This window comes from Corythoichthys intestinalis, chromosome 10 (genome assembly GCF_030265065.1).
Source record: "Corythoichthys intestinalis isolate RoL2023-P3 chromosome 10, ASM3026506v1, whole genome shotgun sequence".
Taxonomy (NCBI): Eukaryota; Metazoa; Chordata; class Actinopteri; order Syngnathiformes; family Syngnathidae; genus Corythoichthys; species Corythoichthys intestinalis.
This window is the reverse complement of record NC_080404.1, coordinates 25383807-25398261: the sequence shown is the minus strand read 5'-3', so window position 1 is coordinate 25398261 and position 14455 is coordinate 25383807.

Below are 14455 nucleotides of genomic sequence, written 5' to 3'. Positions count from 1 at the left end.
CAATTTTACATTGCATTGCTCCTTTAATTCAACAAGCTTGTTTTTTTTCCTCTATTTGTTTTTCCAAATAACGGAGAGGGCTCTGGCTGCAAACAGCCCGTCAGGCTCCTCTTCCGCTCATCTCAGTCCCCTGTTTTGCACCCAACTCTATTGGGGAGAAAGAACGTGCATTTGAACCAATCAGAGATAACTATCCTTGCTCATCACGTGCCAGCCTGTCAGCCAATGGCGTACCACACGCATGCTATTTTTAGACCGTGACGTCGCATCCTTAAGCGGAAGTAAAGCAGAAGTGGAACATTATAGACCCGCCCTCTCATAGAAACCGTGTTAATTCTGCTACTATTTCTCCGGTAATCTTTCAAAAACGAACATGCCGATCAAACATTGCTTTTTTGGAACTTGTAGAAGCGACTCTAGACATTTTGACATGTGAAGGATGTTTTCTTCATACGTTTCCCGAAACCAAAAACTCGGGAGGAAAAAATGTGAAAAGTGAATCAACTTTTCTCTTTGGTAAATGGTGTTATACTTGTATAGCACTTTTCCACCTTTCAAGACGCTCAAAGCACTTTACACTATTACTAATACTAACACCAGCTCGGTGAATCCATTCACATTTCATACGCAGTAAAGATTTTTGTTGGGTTGGCATAGTCTTTCAGAGGACAAAGAGGTAAGCCATTTTGATATTTTTAACTTATTTTTTAGCGTGACGTTGTGCCGTGCTGCTTCTGTCTGACAATGAATGACCTGAAAAGAATTAAAATGGTAACTGACTGCCACTGTTAAGTTTTCTGTTGTTAAAAAAAACAACTTTAGTAAGGGGGAAGTGTAAATGAATTGTAGAATTAAGATTTGTTATCAAAGAAAACATTAAAAGTGTTCATGGCTGTCACTGAGTAGCATTTGCGATTGCTACACAAAATATAAATTACCCCCAAGAACGGTCAGAGACATAGGACAACCAGAGTATATACTATATAGGAAAGACAGGGCTGGTGGTAAAGGATAGCCTGTTGAAACAGGAGAATGTCATTGTCAGTCGTGTAAGAAAAAGGTGTCGATAAAAAAGCTAAGGCTATGCTAAGGTTGGCTCGTTTTTTTTCTTCGTCTTTTTCAGCCCTCGAGACTCAAGCCATCTCTTTAACTGAACATTTTTATGTACTTCCAAATCATTGCAAGTGAATTTGGCACCAGGGACATAATTTTTGGAGAGAATTGGTAGGTTTAGCTTTGTAAACATCTCCTTCGTACACGATCTCCATTTCCTATAGACCCTACCCACGTGACGTCACAACTCCTTCCTCCTGACTGGTGCCGCCCCATTGTCCGTCAACACATCATGTTTACCTGTTACGGCTACGTACATTCCTCCTATTTACGACGTGTTTTTCTGCTCGTTAACATTAATAATCAAAATGGTGAAGGCGTGTGTGGCGGTCGGTTGCAATAACAGAGAAGATAGATGGAGAAGACGGAGAGACTTGAAGTTCTACCGGATTCCGAGAGACCCGGAGAGAAGACAGCGAGATGGGCTGCTGCAATTCGACGAGAAAACTGGGCTCCAAACGATTACCACAGATTATGTAGTAGTCATTTTATATCTGGTAAGATGCATTTAATATATATTTAGAGGGTTTTGGGCTGACAACCACAATTAAGATCATTGCTAGGCTAATCGCCGACAACATACACGTATGTATGTAGTGAGAGTGCTATCGCTAAACCATATAAACATTAAAAGCCCTAACTCCATTGACAAACGACATGAAATACATTAGACTTGACAGTGGATGTTAGCAATAACAAAAGATTTTGAATTGAAAATTTCATAACTCACCTTTCCTAGCACAAGATAGATTCCTGCCGAATTTTCGTGGACGAGGACCTGTTTCACCCAACCAGCAACGAAGTATTTATAAGCCTCCAAGCTCTTAAAGTTTTTCAAACTTTCGTGAGAATAGGCTGATTTTGTGTGGACAAGATAGTTGTACAGTGCCTTGCAAAAGTATTCGGCCCCCTTGAACCTTGCAACCTTTCGCCACATTTCAGGCTTCAAACATAAAGATATAAAATTTTATTTTTTTGTCAAGAATCAACAACAAGTGGGACACAATCGTGAAGTGGAACAAAATTTATTGGATAATTTAAACTTTTTTAACAAAAAACTGAAAAGTGGGGCGTGCAGTATTATTCGGCCTCCTTGCGTTAATACTTTGTAGTGCCACCTTTTGCTCCATTTACAGCTGCAAGTCGCTTGGGGTATGTTTCTATCAGTTTTGCACATCGAGAGACTGACATTCTTGCCCATTCTTCCTTGCAAAACAGCTCGAGCTCAGTGAGGTTGGATGGAGAGTGTTTGTGAACAGCAGTCTTCAGCTCTTTCCACAGATTCTCAATTGGATTCAGGTCTGGACTTTGACTTGGCCATTCTAACACCTGGATACGTTTATTTTTTAACCATTCCATTGTAGATTTGGCTTTATGTTTTGGATCATTGTCCTGTTGGAAGATAAATCTCCGTCCCAGTCTCAGGTCTTGTGCAGATACCAACAGGTTTTCTTCCAGAATGTTCCTGTATTTGGCTGCATCCATCTTCCCGTCAATTTTAACCATCTTCCCTGTCCCTGCTGAAGAAAAGCATGCCCAAACCATGATGCTGCCACCACCATGTTTGACAGTGGGGATGGTGTGTTCAGGGTGATGAGCTGTGTTTCTTTTACGCCAAACATATCGTTTTGCATTGTGGCCAAAAAGTTCAATTTTGGTTTCATCTGACCAGAGCACCTTCTTCCACATGTTTGGTGTGTCTCCCAGGTGGCTTGTGGCAAACTTTAAACGAGACCTGTTATGGATATCTTTGAGAAATGGCTTTCTTCTTGCCACTCTTCCATAAAGGCCAGATTTGTGCAGTGTACGACTGATTGTTGTCCTATGGACAGACTCTCCCACCTCAGCTGTAGATCTCTGCAGTTCATCCAGAGTGATCATGGGCCTCTTGGCTGCATCTCTGATCAGTTTTCTCCTTGTTTGAGAAGAAAGTTTGGAAGGACGGCTGGGTCTTGGTAGATTTGCAGTGGTCTGATGCTCCTTCCATTTCAATATGATGGCTTGCACAGTGCTCCTTGAGATGTTTAAAGCTTGGGAAATCTTTTTGTATCCAAAATCCGGCTTTAAACTTCTCCACAACAGTATCTCGGACCTGCCTGGTGTGTTCCTTGGTTTTCATAATGCTCTCTGCACTTTAAACAGAACCCTGAGACTATCACAGAGCAGGTGCATTTATACGGAGACTTGATTACACACAGGTGGATTCTATTTATCATCATCGGTCATTTAGGACAACATTGGATCATTCAGAGATCCTCACTGAACTTCTGGAGTGAGTTTGCGGCACTGAAAGTAAAGGGGCCGAATAATATTGCACGCCCCACTTCTCAGTTTTTTATTTGTTAAAAAAGTTTAAATTATCCAATAAATGTTGTCCCACTTCACGACTGTGTCCCACTTGTTGTTGATTCTTGACAAAAAAATTAAATTTCATATCTTTATGTTTGAAGCCTGAAATGTGGCGAAAGGTTGCAAGATTCAAGGGGGCCGAATACTTTTGCAAGGCACTGTACATATCAGGGTTGCTAGCAGATGTCAGGCAAATACGGCGGAGACAGCGGGTCGAAAAACATCGATTTAGGCATCAAATATGGATCTGGCGAATGGATAAACTGAAGCTTTTCCACATAACGCCTTTTATGCAACGCATCAAGTGAGTTTACGGCATCCGAAAGCACCGAGTCTTCCATGAAATGCATTATAAATTGCTCGATCAATTGAGACCATTGATAATACAGACACAAAATGACGGACAAGGGGGCGGAACCATACAGCGAGCACGTGATTTCGTGACGTCGGTGGGTAGGGTCTATAGGGGACAAAAGGTGGCGTGTCCTCCCTTAGCAACAGTAGCTAACGTCATGAATATTAATGAGCGGAAGTGACATGTTGCTTGTGGTACACCATTGAACGGACAGCAGAGTCCATGTTTTTTTTTTGCTGTCTGCGATGCGACTTGTCAGAGGCAGAGAGAGAGACAGAGAGACGCTGGAACGAACTACATCGAAGAAATAAATGAATAACAAATATCGGTGGAAATGGATGACGCTACACAAGCTCTTTATTAGGTTTGTTGTCTACACTTGTGTACGTAAATCTGACGTTAGTAGATTCTTATTGGAGATGCGTGTGTGGCAGCGTGGCAGTTTTAGTTTGGACAGTCGCCGTCATATTTGAGGGATCAACGCAGCGTTCCGGGCAGTTCCGCCTAATAAACTCATAGGGGAACTCCGTTCCGGCTTGTTCCGCTCCACTTTCACCTCTGCATAACACTACCAACTTTTCAGGATGCTCAAATTGTCCCCACCGACTTTTCAGCAACCTTATTTGCATATAATAATGAGTCCAGTTATATAGGTAATTATGTCTTCCCAAATGCTGTAAGGATAGAATTGACCCTACTATTATTAAGTGAATTATTTTCATTATGTTAAGACTTACATTTACCTCTTTTCACTTGCTGTATGTGTGTTAATATAATTTATGTTCAAATATTGCAATTTAAATTTAGTAATAAAATAGAGACATTTATTAAGTTAATTTATTAAGTTTTCAAAATGTTTCTTGAGAAGTTTGTGAAAACAAAGGTTTGAATCGAATGGTGTACCACCTGACCAATACACATGAAAGTTAGTATAAGTCAATACAGATTCATTTTGCATTGATCATTTAGCCTATCAATTAATTAGGTTCATATTCCATGAGAAATGTAGCCCTGACCCTCGTTCAGCCAATCTGTTTGTTCTAATTAATGTCCCGTCCCGAGCAAAAAGTGTACATGCAGGTTATCCTGTTATACCGTCCCTACCACTGTTGAGACCAAACCTACGCTCTTGTCGTCTATCATCATCTTGGGAAGAAGGCCCAGCGAAAAGTTCATATTGCGCTGTACAGGCATGGGATTTCATAGTACTCCTCAAACCTGATGACGTCATTTAAGTTCCACATCGGTACTGATACAGATTCTAGGATCCGTGTGACACTAGTAATTACTACCAGTTTTTCAGGGGTCCAAAACGTGTAGGTCGCATTAGTCGCAGAGAGTGAGTTTCTTCTGACTCGTTTGTGTGACCGATTGGCTCAAGTCCTCGTTCCACTTCTTCCACCTGAATGGAAAGGATGCTTTCGTACGTCGACCCACTTTAAAGAGGTCGCCGGGTCTGTCGGTCGCCGCCGATCGAGCCGACAGCCTTTTAGCAAATGAATGGCGGGGAGATTTGGGTCGAGGCGGCGTGGCGGAATGATGAACCGACGAGGATGTTGTGCAACCATCGAGCGAGACAAACAAACAAAGGGGGAAAAAAAACATCTTTTATGAAGGTCGTTGCATGGAAAATCAATATTTAAGTGTGGAGTGTCGACTTGATTTGTATGTTGAATGGCGGTTATCTTCATTCAGGGAAGAAGAAGCAACCGTTGTATGTCTTGAATGGCGACTGGAATTGAATCTGGAATTCAGTTACATGTTTTCACCAGTATTCTGCTGAAATATCAGCTTTAAAACAATTGTCATTCCATATTTTCTGATATTCCTTCTCAAAACAAAGTAGTCTTGATGAGATCCACAATACAATGCGTTTCTATGCAACGTACACAATGGACCCGCATGCACCTGTGAAATAGGAACGACTAAGGTGGACATTTGTCAATAGAGTTAAATTGGTGTCAGAGACAATTCCTGCTCGTTAAATGAAGAGGGAAAAAAAACTTATAAATTTTGGGGGGTTTATTTTGCGAACTCATTTATATTGCGATTGCACAATTATTTGTGCCATCGATTATTATTATTATTTTTTTTTTACATATTGTCCCTACCATGTCAAAACAATGCCATGAACAACCAACACAACATGATTTATTGGTTACACCGCAAGCCGATGACTGTCAGATAGGTGGTAACCACCCTAACTCCAAAATTTTGTGCGTTCACAACAATAAATGTGATGGCAAGTAAAAAAATAAATAAATAAAGTCAGTCGAAGCCGGCTGTAGGCAGGCATGCATGAGGGGGCAGAAATGTGTAGGCGGCATCATATGTACACATCATGCTCCAGCACCCCCCACCCAAGTGCTTATAGTAACAGCGTTTTCTTCGTTGAATTGGGTTGTTAGCTGTGTCCAACCTCAACCTAGAGAAGTGGATTGCACTTAGTCAGGCCTCTACCTTCAGACCTGTCCAACTTGAGTGGAACAGCGATGGCAGCTCCATACATACGGCCGCCATACAAACCCCTTCAAACAATGATTCAAACAGCGATATAAGCGATAGATCGAGCGCAAGGGAGGAGATCCAAGTTTTTGAAGAGTTGGAGGAAGAAGAGGAGGTTGGAATTTTATGTTGGACCTAACATGCATTAGCCAGACCCTAATCAGGATGCAAACAATGTGTCTAGACTACCTGACATGGAATGGATACAAAACCCATTGAGATTACAAGATAAGGTAAGATGTAGGCTGTTATTATTTTCATGATTTGAAGATGCAGGCATTTGCACATAATTTTATGTTTTTGTCTATCTGATGAGATTGTTAAAAATAATAATAATCAGACTTCATGTTCATTTTGGCAGATCCGGCAGCTCTTGTGCATATAAAATAATAATATAAAAACCTTGGGGGGAAAGAAGGAGATCAGTCATTGATGGCTTACTCCACTTTATTGTGGCAACAATAAGAAAACAAAATAATAGCGGACTGCCGCCACATGCTTCTCCCTGATTTCCTCCTCGCCTCGTACTACTCCAGCGTCTCTTAAACGGATCGTCCATAGTGTCTTGTTATGAGCTTTTTGTTTACAAATGTATCGAACACACGATGTGCTGACAACTTTGTTTCTTTATTAGCACATGGAGCTAACAGTACAACACAGCATGGGGCTCTTGGGAGGAAGTGGCGTCTAATGGCGTGAGGAAATTTAGTTTTTTCACACAAGCGAACAGATTACAAAGCACCACTTCAGTGTTGTCCCGAGACTACATTTCCCATGATTCACTGCGTGCAGAGGCGTAGCAAGGGTCCCAGGGGGCCCCAGGCAACAAGCAACATGGGGCCCATTGAGCGTGTGCAAGTAAGGGGGACAGTTGGACTTGGAGCAATAGCATATTTAATAAAAGTATAATAACGCCTCAGTCTCATAGAGTGCTTTTTAGGACACTCAGAGTGGCCGGCTTCTACTACATTAGGACATAAAACTACAGTAACATAGTACACTCACCGCTGTCTTGCTTCCTTTTTTCCTCTTCTTTTTTTTTTTTCTTTTTTCATTTCCAGACGGATAACTTGTCTTTATTTTGCCAATTAAAAAAAGGCCCGATCGCCACCCACTCTCGATCTGAGTCACGTGACACATATACATATTTGTGCAGTAAAATGAACACGAAGGTGGGGGGGTTCGAGTGCGCGCTGCGTGCGGTCATCTTGGCCATAAAAGTGGCGAAAACTAAGCACTTTACACTCACGGATGTAAAACATTATTTTAAGATGCTAAACTAACACCTTCCCTCTTAAAGCAAATGTGCAATGCGAATATAACGTAAAGAACGCTCTCCTCGACGCAGCGAGAACGAGTGGGATCAACCAGCCGACGTAACAGGAAAAACACGAAACGGTCGCGCTGATAACGGCTCTTAACTTATCATAAGAACTTTATGGCATGAAGAGGAAATACTTACATTCGTTCATGGACGCACAGATTAATCCTCAGGTGCGGTTGCCGTCCTCTGCTCGAAATGCGCACTTTACGCGTACGCCTATTCTCATTCTCAGAATATGCAGCGCTTGTGACGTAGGACAATAACAGGACTGGTTGCTATGGGAACGTACGCAGCGACATACTGCATACCCAAGGAACCTTGCTATAAGGAGTATTAAAATTGCTAATAAAATCGTTTAGGATTATTTTAGATGGATATATGTTGTATTTTTCTTATAGAGTATTCAACGAGGATTACGATAGACCCATTAATAGACTTTCTTGGAAAAATCACCATTTCTTTAAGTAGTCACATGAATCATGAGGTGGCCTGTGAAAACCTACGTTAATCATTGTAGCAAGGGCTTTTCATGAAGATCTTGGCAAATCACTTTTGGCTTAATCTTTATGTTAATTTTGTTTAATGGTAATATGCTTGGGTTGTGGAATTGAATCCCAAGCCTGATGAACTCTCTTAAATATCCTTGAGCAAGATGATTGATCCCGCCTCACTTCTCGTGCAGTGTCACAAGAAGGCACATAACAATACAAGCGCTATCTAACACCATTTAACACCTTTAACATTCATACATTGTTAAAATTGATTGGACTTGCAAAAAAACGTATTCTATTTGGGACTGACAACACAATTGATAGTAAATCTGCCAAATGATTCCATGGTGCTGAATCATTCCCAATACTTGCAGCTGCAACAGTGTGGTGAAGCTGAGTGTGCTAAATCTTTGTGTGCCAAATCTGTTGGCCCTCTGGGGGCCCCTGCTGGCTGCGGGCCCTAGGCAATTGCCTGCGTATGCCTAATGGGACGCGACGCCTCTGACTGCGTGACCTGCGCGCTCGCTGATTCGCTGCCAGACATTAAAAGCAACGCGCTTCTTGTTGTCACCTGTCAGCGGCTCTCGTACAGTAAAACACAAACTAGAAGGCTATCAAGCGATCACCATGAAAGAAACGCCGAACCATACAAATGCAATGCAATGCTTGAAGCTTGAAGGTGGAAATACATAATACAAATAAATGTGCACAAACTCACCGGCGGTGTGTGTCTCTTACGGCAACGTAACCATGAATTACCGCGACGCCGACCCGCTTATATGTACATCCACACCCCTTTCCCGATTGACAGTGGATTAACCCTTTCGGACAAGATCGTAGATGACACACAATTTAAACACGCTTAAGCTAGCGAACGCAACAACAACTATGATCGGGGATTACCACGAGTTAACTTTCGGCTAACGTCGCTAGCTTATACTGTTCATTCCACAACAGTTGGTAGCTCTGCTTTGACAAAGTCATCAGTCATCTATCCAAAAATCACACTTACTTTTTGGCAAATCCTTGATCATAAGCAGACCGGTTAAGGAAGCAGGCATCTTCGAAGTGTTTGCAGCAGAGAACACTACTCGATGATGGCGTGAAATTCATTCGCTTCGTGCGAACGAAAGATGTCCATTTACGTGTCCTGCTATCCTTCAGCCACTGATACAACTTTTCGTTTGAGTGACAACAAAACATCGTCACACACCGCCGTGGCATCTTACCGAGAAGCAATGCAACAAGCGATACTGTTCTTTGGCGGACTTCCTTCGCACTTCCTGGTGTGACGTAATTTCCGAAGATTGCCGAAGAAAAGCATTTTCGTTGTCAAGTGCGTTGCTATGGGTTAAAAGAAGAATCTGGAAGGGTTGCGTTAAAAAAAAAAAAAAAACGATAATATGCTTATAACCAGGGGTGCACATAAGTCCGCGCATGCGGACCGGACATAGACAAACGCGCTGGCCCTCAACGGCTTCCATACGCTTTTGCGTACCAATGGCTGACCATAAGCCTGTCGCAATATGCAATAATTCCATTTATCGCGCGATATATAAAAATGAAGGCGGTAATTTTTCCGCTGCGATTTATCACCTCGCGTGCACGTGCGTGCGTGCGTGCGGCAGACGTGCTGTTAAAAGTTCGGATTCCTCGTTACCAACTGCGCAAAATGCATCTTCGTTCCAAGTCCGGCAAAAACTAGCGCCGGAGCCAATCGTTCCCATTATATCCTGTTGTTCAGTGTATACCGGCCGCATCAGTGCTCCGGAGTGACTGTGGACCATCTACAGCGCGCCGGTGTCGTTGACGTGTGGGCGCTCCCGTCAGGAGTGACATTTCACGCGGGTGGCTGTTTTTCGGCACAACGTCGGATATTTACAACGAAGTCCGCCAAAACATTGTTACCGAATAGGCTGCTACGAACAACCTCGCTTTGACAATAAACAGCTGATTGAAATTAAGAGTGCTGTGTCATATGCTGGTGTTGTGTAGTAATGAGCAGACGTGACTTCAGCGGCGCTTGTTAACTTTTTTAATGCGCGCACACGCTAGATATCATGAAATGGCACTCTAGATGTGCTACGTCCCATGCCATTGGCTACGTGAGCACAGAGTGATTATGGGTTACGTAGTCCATATACTACATCGATGAATTCTAAACTGTCATGACTGAATGGAAGTTAGGAAGGCCAAATCATTCCATACTAGTGACTACAGATAATGTTGCAAATATTGTTAATTCAGTACGTGACACAGATGGATTCGGACCACAAATAGGATGTCTTGCTCATGTAGTAAACCTAGCTGCTAAGAAAGCTGTAGCAATCAACAGTGTGCCTTGCCTCACTTTACAAACAGTAAAGATTGTTCTCAGCACTTTTGTACAAACATTTTTCAGATCAGTAAGAAGTAAGCACATACAGTAAATATTATGCACTAAAATGCATGTTTATATGATGGCAATTTAATTTTTGCTCGCTAGCAAAAAAAAAAAAAAAAAAAAAAAAAAAAAACGAAACAAAAAATATAATTGTTATATTTTTTTACGGAGCATTAAATGTATTGAATCGGATCGAAAATCGTGACCCCCGTATCAAAAATCGTACCGAACCGTGACTTAACTGTATCGTTGCATCCCTATGGAACACCATTGCAGAAGCTATGACGGGGAAAAGTTTTCATTTGCCTAAATGCTTAAGTTATTAAGTGCATTTTTTTTTTCTTTTTTAAATTTTTTTTTAACACATTTTATTTATTCTGTGGTGCTGTGCGGTATCAATATTGTTGTTTTTTATTGTTGTTATTGTAAATTGGTTAAAAAAAATTGGGGGGGCGCAATATTATCGCATATCGCAATAATTTATGAGAATAATTATCGCACACTAATATTTGTTATCGCGACAGGCCTAGCTGACCGCGGACACGAGAAAATCACTTCTCAAAATGTCAAAGAGGCAGGCCCCACTGAGTAATTATTTCCGTGTTCCCCCACCACCGTCAAAAGACAGACAGACGACAGAGACATCACCGGAGCTACCGAAAAAAAGGACTTTTGCTGAAAAGTGGCTGCAGGAGGTACCATGGCTAGAAGCAAATGATGCTCGCACGGAAATGTGGTGCAACCTTTGCCGTGAGAATCCCAATGTCGCTAATAAGAGCAGCGCATTTTATGTAGGGTCAAAGAATTTTAGCCATCCAAACTTTGAAAAGCACGAAAAAAACAGAGCATGTGGCAATTAATCAAACTATCGATGTCAGACAGGACCCCACTCGCCCTATGGACAAGTGGCGGAATAAAGTTATTGTAGAACAGCGCCATGCGTTGACAAACATTTTTTTGCCCGCATTTCACAAAGCTAAACATGCACGTTCAATGAGCTCTTATGAGGAGGACATCCCACTTTTACAAAGGCTTGGAGTTAATGTGAGAGCCGCATATGAATGCCCTTTATTTTGAATTAGTGCTTTTATGTTTATTTCTTTACATTTCACTTCAAAGTAATGGCAATTTTGTTGTGCCAGTTGATGTTAATCAAGCGTTAATTGTTTATATAATTAATTAAAGGTAATTGGCTCTAAGTAAAGCTTGTCATAATTTTATCGCATCAGGCGGGTCGGCTCTCAAGCTCAATGAGGACCAAGTCACATCTCCAGGTCCTCCTCTGAGAACCTGGGCAAAAAAATTATGTGCACCCCTGCTTATAACTGTTTAGCCATTGATATTATTCAAAAACATGGTTGGCCAACCTTACTTCACATCACTGCTTTAAGGTCACTGAGGGACGCAAACTCCCTGATCACTATAAGGTGGCAATCCCTCAGGGTGGGAAACTGAACAATAAAATTAAATAAAATATCCTTCATCCAGATTTTATAAAACTAACAACACAACATATACCTTAACTGGATAACCTAATTCTCAAATAAATTGTAACCTTAGTACTGAAAGTTTTTTCTTATGAATAAAAAAGAGAAGAAAAAAAAAATACCGTATTGGCCTAAATATAAGACGGCCCTGATTATAAGACGACCCCCTCTTTTTCAAGACTCAAGTTTGAAAAAAGACAGAAAATAATTACAGTACATCCGAAACAAATGATTATAACAATATATTTGAGAGAAAAAGCATGTTATTTTTCCTCATTCAAATCTTAATATCTGAACATTTAAATATGTAAACTAAAGTGCAATCACATTCGTAAATGAATGGCTTCTGGTTTTTGAAATATTAGTAAACTAATATATTGTGATAAAAGAACAAAATTGCAATAACTGCATTTACCATCAAAGTGAAGTCTAACTGTAACTGTAGTCTTGAAACAAATCTGAATAAGGAAAAACATTGCAATAAAAAATTGCAAACTGGTTAAACTTGAGAGAAGCTGTGATCTGTCATGACAGAACATCGCTTCAATGGTATCTGGCGCCATCTAGCGTAGTGAATGGGGAGAGTTGCTGAGATCTGTCATGACAGAACATCGCTTCACTGATATCTGGCGCCATCTAGCGTCGTAAATGGGCATAATGTCTAGACAGCTAATATAAAAGACAACCCCCTCTTTTTCAGTCTTATTTCAATGCAAAAAACACCGTCTTATATTCAGGCCAATACGGTACTTCTTAAACTAATATTTAAAACACAACAGATAAAGAACAGAACATTTGATCTTTTTTGGGCTTTTTTTTTTGTTAGCAATCAAACTGTTAAAAAATCTCCCTTCACTCCACTCTAAAACAACAGTCTTCTACTTCCCTTTGCAAAAACTCTTCTTCAAAGTCCGTGTCTGCGCTAAAGCCTAACAAACCTGACACCACATTGTCTGGCGACGTCTAGGCTTATTTACATACAAACAGTGATTGGATGTTTACTGGGGGTTGTGCGCACTTTACTGTGCACACACACTGACCATCTTGTGAATGCACACACAGTGGAGGGAAAGAGATGAGAGAGAACTGATACTATCTCATCTTCGTGTCCCCTTTTAAGTGAAAATTTTCAAACCACTGCAGATTAATCTATCAGTTTGTAATGTATGAATTTTGTGAGTATATTAAAATTTGCTTTCTCAACTTCTAAAATTTTGATTTGAGGGGGAAAGACATTTATTTGAGGGAGAACTGCCCCCTCTTGCCCCTGCGTAGAGACGGCCTCGAAGTCAGTTTAAAAAAAAAAAAAAAAAAAGAATTTCTAAGTATTGCACCGATGCAATTTTTTGGGCTCCCAATACCGATTCCGATACCTGGCTGATGTGGTATCAGCCGATGCCGAATGCATACTCTGACTGTGGTCAGTGGTAAACGTCCAATCCCTTTGAAGTGAGAAGGCTGACAGTGAGTGAACCAACACTCCCACTTAAAATGGCCTGGACATCTACTAGTGATAAAATCATTTCAACTCACTGCAGGTGCGAGACCTTTCATCACCTCTACCACATGGCTTCCTGACGGCCATGTTGGAAGGGGCGACTTTCCCATCAAAGTCAATGTATTGACATTAAAATGAAGTCATAGCCAATTTTTAAAAGATTATTTAATAAATGTCAAAGCATCAGTTATTTACTAATTGTCTGCCTTTGACGGCGATAGTAGTCCAATCCAGTTTCCGACTGGCAGTTGGAAACCAGCTCTTGAAGAGAGATTGCGCAAGCATCTTCACGTTAATTTTTAGTACTCCTTGACACCAAGGACATAATTTCAGTGCCAAATCGGTGTAACTTAGTATGAAAATGAAAGTACATTTTTTCAATAAACGTGGGTTTGGTACAGTGTAATCATCGGCATATACCACATAGCTGGTTGCTGAAAACTGTAGCGGGAGCCAAAAATGGTTTCGTTTCGGTCAGGGGCGTTAACAGGGGGGGGCAGTGCCCACCCACGGACACGCTCTGCCCACCCAAAGAAAACTGGATGTAGTACTAACAGCAGTCTGGGCACTGCGTATGGTATCCCATTCATATAGTACTGATGTGTTCTAAGTTTTAACCTTTGCATTGTTACCTCCTCTTTCACCTTTAAAAAAGAAAAAAAAAGAAAAATGAAATGTTGGTTTTGTTCCTAGGGGGCGCAACACACATTTAAGCATATTTTGATTTTTTTTCCCTTCTTTTTTTCACATTTTATCAAAGTTTTCACCAGTGTTCACCTGGCTGTTGAGTTTGGTGAGTTTTGAAGCAATCTAAGGGGGTCAAAGTAGGGCTCAAAGCGTCGGCGGGACAAAGAATGACTGCTAGGGGGCGCTACAAAGTGTATTTGGAATTTGTCTTTACACGGTATCAAAGATTGCACCTGTCTTGACCTGCCTGCCGATTTTGGTGC